Raw genomic sequence first — 7965 nt, 5'->3', positions numbered from 1 at the left:
CAGAGCTCTAGAATCCTGGTAAATACCATTTTATTTATTTATTTATTGCTTTTTTGAGATTGACTCTTTGAAATATCTCACATAAGTAAAATCATGTAATATTTTTCCTCTGTGACTGGCTTATTTCACTTAGCATATACTGTCCTTAGGTTCATCCATGCTGTGGTATATTGCAAGATTTCTTTCCTTTTTAGGGATGAATAATATTCAGCTATGTGTATTTACATTTTTTTTTATCCACTTAATCGCTGATGGGTATTTAGCCTGATTCCTATCTTAGCCTCTGTGAATAATGCTGCAACAAACAGGAGCACTTGTATCACTCTGAGATCAAGATTTCACTTCTTTTGTACAATTACCCCAAAGTGGGATTACAGGATCACATGGTAGTTCTACTTTTAACTTTTTTTGAGAAATCTCTGTACTGTTTTCTACAGTGTTGAAACATTTTTAATTCCCACCAAATGTGTACTAACTTCCAGTTTTCCACATCCTTGTAAACAATTGTCTTTTGTGTATGTGTGTTTTTAAATAATAGCCATTCTAACAGGTGTGAGGTATGATTTCATTTATATTTCTCTGGTGATTAGTGGAACATTGTGTGTCTTTTCTTTACTATCTGAGTCACTGTATGCAGGAGACTGAGCATATTTTCTATCTAAATATTGGCCATTAATATATCTTCTTTGAAGAAACTTATGTGGATCTCCTCTGTCCATTTTTAATCAGCTTTTTTCCTACTGAGTTGTACAAGTACTTTATATTACTAAGCCCTTATCAGATACTTGATTTACAGATATTTTCTACCATTATGCAGGTTGCTTTTACATTTGCTCCTTTTGCTGTCCAGAGTTTTTAAGTTTGATGTAGTCCCACATAAATTTTCTATCAATAGAAGCTATTATTATATATTAACTTGCATGATTATTTCATTTCAGTGTTTCCTTCTGTCCCTAACCAGGTCCAAGGCTGCTGTTTGAAAAGGACAGTGATGTCATATGACTTCACCTAATTGTACATGGAGTTCCTATCACATATGAACTGACTTGGAACCTTGCTTTGCTAATCAGGAGACAAAAAGCAAATTATAAGCTGACTGATTGAACAATTGACTGATAATCTGTCTGATGAAGCTGCAGTTGTCTTATTTTTACTTTTAGTGCCGGTGCTTTTGGTGTCATATCCGAGAAATCATTTCCAAGACCGAAGTCAAGATGCTCTTTCTTCTCCTGCATTTTCCTCAAAGTTCTATAGTTCAGATCTGACATTTAAATCTTTAAGTTGATTTTTATATATGGAGTAAGACAAGGGTCCAATTTCATTCTTTTGCGTGCAGATACCCATTTTGTGCAGCACCATTTGTTGAAAACATTTTTCATTCCTTGCATGTTGTCGTGCAAAGGAAAAGGGCCTCTTGAATCAGATCTCCATCCACAGTAAAGCAAATCAACATGACACCCTTGGAAATGAATCCTATATAATTCAGCTCTACAAATTGTTACCAAAAAACTTTCTACAATCTCTTATTCTTTCAGGAAGTAAAAATTAGAATGCTCCTGAAAACTCTATTTTCAAAAGAGTTGTTTTGAAGTTTATGCCTCCAAATATACAAATATTCAGTTTTGATTTTTATTCCCTTTCCCTATTGTCCACATGTAATTTATCAGAAATTCTTTCTATGCTACTTCTAAAACCTATCCTGGAGTCTTTCTACCTCAGTCACCTAGATAAATGTAATAGCTGTCTGGTCTTCCTGCATTTACTAGTGTCTCTTCTGCTCTACAAGTAGCTGGAGGGATATTTTTGAAATAAAATTCAGCCATGATCATTTCAGTTCCACCTATTACACTTATGTTAAAATGCAGCCAAAGATCATAAATGACTTGAGGCTTACGATGCTGCTGCTGCTGCTCAGTAGCTTCAGTCATGTCCGACTCTTTGCAACCCTATGAACTGTAGCCCACGAGGCTCCTCTGTCCATGGGATTCTCCAGGCAAGGATACTGGAGTGGGCTGCCATGCCCTCCTCCGAGAGATCTTCCCAACCCAGGGAATGGACCTATATTTCTTATTTCTCCTGTATTGGCAGTTTCTTTACCACTAGCACCACCTAGAAAGCCCAGTGCTCACAAGAGAAAGAAAAATCAAATCTCACTAAAATTCTTGATATTCTCTGCTCTTTTGACTCTTTATTGGTACGTGGCTGCTTTTTGTCTAATCCACAGCGCCACTAAACTAACCACTCATTTAGGGCTCAATGTTAGTACTCCTTCTGAGAAAGATTTTACTTGCTTCTCCAACAAAGAGCATAACTTGCCCTGCCCCCATTATACTGGTAGCACAGTGCCAGATGTGTTCCTCCATCATGGCATTTGTTAGCCCAAACTGGGTGTCTCTACCACATAGAATCTACTTATCTTAAGGACTGGCACTGAGTTGTATTCATAGCCTCATATTCTGAAATTGACGCAGTATTTGGCATTGTAGACCCTAAATAAAACTGGTTGAGTGAATGAATAAACCATTCCCTGAGGCAGGAGTCATTGTGTTATATCTAATTAAGTAGAATTATAGCATCTAAACCTAGTCCATTCTGACGGAGATCAGCCCTGGGATTTCTTTGGAAAGAATGATGCTAAAGCTGAAACTCCAGTACTTTGGCCACCTCATGGAAAGAGTTGACTCATTGGAGAAGGGGATGACAGAGGATGAGATGGCTGGATGGCATCACCGAATCGATGGATGTGAGTCTGAGTGAACTCCGGGAGTTGGTGATGGACAGGGAGGCCTGGCGTGCTGCGATTCATGGGGTCGCAAAGAGTCAGACGCGACTGAGAGACTGAACTGAACTGAAGAAAGAAACTATGGTTCTCAGTTTAATCATTTCATAAAGTGGGAAGGAAACACCATGTCCATCTCATCCCTCATAAAGTTGTTAGGTGGTTAGATAAGATATTTATAGAAAATTAAGTGCCAACTACTTACTTAGCAAATCTGCAGTGAATGTTTGCTTTGCATTGTTTTCATCTCTATTTTCAACGGAATCCCCCTATTTAAAACTACATTTTGATTAACTTATTAAAGAAGAACCTCTCATGGGATGATCATTAAAGAAGGCAGCACAGAACTGGAAAAAATATATTTAGTATTTAAGCTATGTTTAGCCTATGACATATTTATGTCTTTTTTTTTAATCTTACCCATTTTACATCAAATAAGTTTCATCAGTCCACATGTTTATAATTATTGTGGCACTCAAACAATTCTGTTTTCTTAAAATGCCTTAGTATTTTAAATGCAAGGTAGGGACATTTCACTTGGCCCTGTGAAATCCGAATAGCTCAAGGTTAAAGGACTCTGAGTTAATGGGATAAGATTTGTGGTTTAGCAGGAAGCTTTCTAACATACTGTCATAAATGAACTGAATGAAATACTACTGGCTGTCTTCTTCTAAGGGAAAAAAATCTTTCAGCTTGCAGTTATAATTTCCAAAAAGTTACAGACTTCTAAATATCCTATACATCAATGTGTAAGGGTTTATATGGGAAATCATGCGAAGTAATCATTCCCATGAAGAACATCCATGTATATTTATGTAACAGTTTAAAGAAAATGACCCTACATTTTATTTGGGCAAGTGAAGAAGATAAAGGGAATTATTTCCATAAATAAGTGAAATGTATACTATCTAGAGAAACAGGTTAATATCAAAACTATACTTTCAAATCAGTCACTATAAAAACTATATTTAATTAACCAGGCCCAGTGTGGAAAGTCTACTTTTCTAAATCTTCATACTATTTGCAAGATGTTTCAGGAGTTCCAGTGCTATAAAATCTTAATGTATATATATTTAACAAAAATTGCACAAAATACACACTTGGTCTATGAAAGAATATTTAACAGCATTGCTTCTCTTGGTTTTCATGCAGTTTTTATGATCACTATTAATTAGTCCATATTTCTTAGCATTGTTTCTTAAAATTGAAAGAGATATACAGAATATGGAAAATAGATTCGCCTGTTCAGTAGTAAGTGGGTTACTTAATCCTGGCAGGTTAGCCACAATGTAATCCTCTGGCAAAATTTTCCCCCCACCTTTCCAACTATCACCATTTTCATCTAGAAGAAATGCAAAATTAGGCAAAGCCACAGGCGAAGCATTCCCTATAGATTCTTAACCATATGAAGCCTTCCACAAAATCTCTGGAATCAGAAAGGTAAATGAAATTAAGAAGTAATAATATATGGCTTGATTTAGAAAAAATTTTTTCCCTTTGCTCTGGAAAATACAACTACTCTGTCTGGTAACCGTGTGATACAAATTAAACCTAGTGTGTTCACCATTTGAAGCCTGAAACCAAAGCTTTAAACAAACTCTAATAATGTTTTTCTTTTAATTCTGACACCAGTTTATTCATGACACTCTGAGATTCAATTCTGAACTGACAGTCTGATGTGCCAATTTAACATCAGAAAATAACATCTATTATTTTTTTAATGTTGTAATTTCTACTTAGGTAAGTTTTCCAATGTATTTAAGAGTTGACCTTTATCATGATTTTTTTCAAGAGGGAAAAAAGAATCTTGAAAACATAGGAAATAAAGCTAACCTTCATAAAGTAGAGCATGGACTTTTCAAAGTGCAATTCTCTCACTTTTCTATGAACATTAATGACATTGTAAACCAGACACGTAACAAAAAATGAGAAATACAATGCACCCTGAAAGTCGAAAACAAGGTCAGAGGTGATGCTTTACCTAAAAGACTTTCTTTGGGCAACAGAGGCAATAAATCCAGTTTATACTTCTTTCTGTTCAAATGTTCATTAAAAAAAAAAAAAGCCTAATACCACCAGTTTTTATTTTTAATTTTTCTTTCATGAAGTGCTATACTAACACTTTCTTGCATTGTTATTTCCAAACATATTATGCATAAATCAGAATTGAAAAAGGCTGTTGATTTGTTTAAAAGGGAAGCGAGAAAGAAGAGGCGAGGGCAAGAGAGCTAACAGGAGAGAGACAGGACAGAGTGGGAAAGGGAGGGAGACAGAGGGAAAAAGATAAGGCAAGAAGAAGGAGGGAGGCGGGCAGAGACAAGAGACAGAGAAGACAAAGAAAAGAAAAGGAAGAGAAAGGAATAGAAATGGGAGAGATGGAGAAATATGCTTTCATGTCAATCTGGTACCTCTGACTTGGGTAAGCAAGCTTCACTATTAACAAAGAGACTTCAAAGTGTTTCATGGCACGAGGACACTTTAAATAAATTTACAAGGCATGAGACCAGGTTTCTATATTTCTTATATTTTATCTACTTTATGATTTCCAAATTTATTTATTTTTGTCCCTTTTATTAGACAATTCTCATAAACATACATCTGCCAGATTCCTCACTATGATTTTTGTTTGCCTGTTTATCTTTCTGAAATATTCAACTCTCAGTGACTTATTTCCAATTCCCTTGAAGTATTTGGTATTTGTTCCTCTTTGCTTTATCACTTTCTCCTCCTGAGTTTGAAACATCATCTCATCATAAGGATGATATATGACAATATTATTGCTGTTTTAAAATCTGGTTCTAAAGAATGGATCAGAAGCAAAATGAAGCCATTAGAATAATCATCTATTTCAGTGCCCTGAGCTGACTTTTTCAAAGCTCACCTCCAAAGGGTAGATGGTTGGTTTATAAAAATAAATGTACTTATTTATAATCAATAATTGTTTAAACACTTTACAATTTCTCATAACTAATAGAGAGAATATAAAGCATTTGGTCTCTGATGTGGTGGTCTACTAAACAAATTATTTCAATCATTCGTTAGAGTATTATTTATTTATGCAATTGTATCTGACTTTCACTTATTTTAACCTATCCTAAAATGTCCTCAGCCAATAACACAGATGTCTATTGTGCAGCAGAAATCTTTGCCAGGAGCATTATATTTGTAGATGGACCCAAGAAATAGAGTGAAGAGACTGTAACTAAATTTTAGTAGGGGGAGGGGAATAAATGGTCCTATTTGTAAAGAATAGGGGCACAGAACACTATACAATTCTCCCTGAAACATCTGAAAATTGATCTCAGTTTGAGCTGAAGTCCTTACCAGGCTCGCCTCAACCAAGTGCCCAAATGACTTTTTAAAAGGGTACAACTCAAACCGGGGGAGAATGAGAGAAAGGGCAGGTTTGAAACTTACAGTGTTTCTATAATCAATACTCTGCTCCTGAACAAAAGTGTAAAGAGGCACACAAATGTACTAAACTGCATTTCAGAAATGACATCGTAATTGCTGGCACTGCCCAGCCTACCCTGGCCTCAGCATTGCCAGGATTTAAATTTATTTCAAACTGTTCTTCCCAAGTCTGTCTAATTTTTTTTTTGTCCAAATAGCAGCAACTCGCAGTTAGTGAACAAAGCCTCAGAATTTTTTTTTTACTTACAGCTAAATTTAACTTTACCCATCCAATAAAAAAGAAATAAGGGAGCCTTTATTATCTCCCTGGATTTCTGGGTATGATACCACATCATAGAGAAGTGGTTATTAGAGACAATGGCCTACCAAGGTGAAGTTTGTAATAAAGCCTATTATGTGGTTTCACCATTGACACTAATGGAATGTAACAGTGATTTAGAATGATTTAATGGTTCCCAGGTTGTGCTCTAATAGTGCTCTTTATATTATGATGTATATCACAAAACCTAATGTGGCTGTTGTGATATATTGACAGTATTCATGCTGTTTCATTTTTTTAGAGGAATTTAAAAAACTGTCAAAGAGGAAAATTAATAGCTGCAACTGCTTTATTTTCAAAGGTTCTGTTTTTTAAATGTATGTGCATAAATTTCCATTTGGTGCCACTCTTAGGCTAATAAATTCATTTGCATTTTTATTCTGATGTAATGAAGAAGTGTACATGTGTGTACATTTGTGTATTTATGCACTGTATATCTATACATACACATTTGTGTTTGAAATCAGACTTGGAGAAGACAGCACTGTCATTTTGTATGTTTACAAAATGGTTCCATTAGATTAAAATGTACTTGAAAGAATAGTATAGGAGAAATCATACTTTAATGGTGTAAGATAAAATTATTTCACTGGAACTGTGAAGCAGAAGGCTAGTTGTGGTACTAGTGCACTAAACAAATTTTTCTTAGGTAACTGTCTCGTGAGCTTTATTCTCAAATAAAGAGAGGCAGCACGAGTGAGGCAGCAACGATGCTCTCAGGGATTGTAAACATCACAACAATGCCTCATCTTTAAGTATGGAGGCATATGTTGAATTCAAATAGAAAGTGGACAACACTGCAAAATTTAAGCCTGTTATTGTCAAAAGTTGTCAAACTGGAGAGTTGTAGATAAGACGCAAAAAGGGGGGGGGTGTTCAAGAGACTCCATGCTCCACCTCTCCAACATTTTGATCACTACTTCTTATGTGTTCAGTTTGTCTTCTTTGTCATGTCTTATTTTCCCTATTTCCACATAGCATTCATCTCTTAGGAAATCTAAAAGACTTTCTATAAATCCCACTTAATTTATGAAATCATCTTCTTCCTTTTCAGCCCAAAGCAATTTTCATGTCTCTTACATCCTTTTACAGTCAGTTAATAACCACTTTGGTTATTTGCTGTTCTAAGTATATATCAAGTAAACACATGATAAGTATTCAGCACACATTTTCCAGTTATTTGATAGACGAATATGACTGATACAACTTCACCCAGCTCAACTGCTATCCCACGAGACCACGCCTTCATGTGGTAAAGGAGGCTACCATATTACATTGGTTGGGTATGAGGCCTTCAGATGTTGGGTTACTTCAATAAAAAATAACAATTTGATATTTTGTATTAGAGGAAATATATTCCTAAATTCTATAGTTAATTTATTACAAAATCATTTTACATAGAAACAATATTACTTTAAATTCTTACTTGAGGTACATAATTTTCTCTATGTTA

Source organism: Ovis canadensis, chromosome 4 (assembly GCF_042477335.2).
Source record: "Ovis canadensis isolate MfBH-ARS-UI-01 breed Bighorn chromosome 4, ARS-UI_OviCan_v2, whole genome shotgun sequence".
NCBI lineage: Eukaryota > Metazoa > Chordata > Mammalia > Artiodactyla > Bovidae > Ovis > Ovis canadensis.
Note: the sequence above shows the minus strand (reverse complement) of the source record.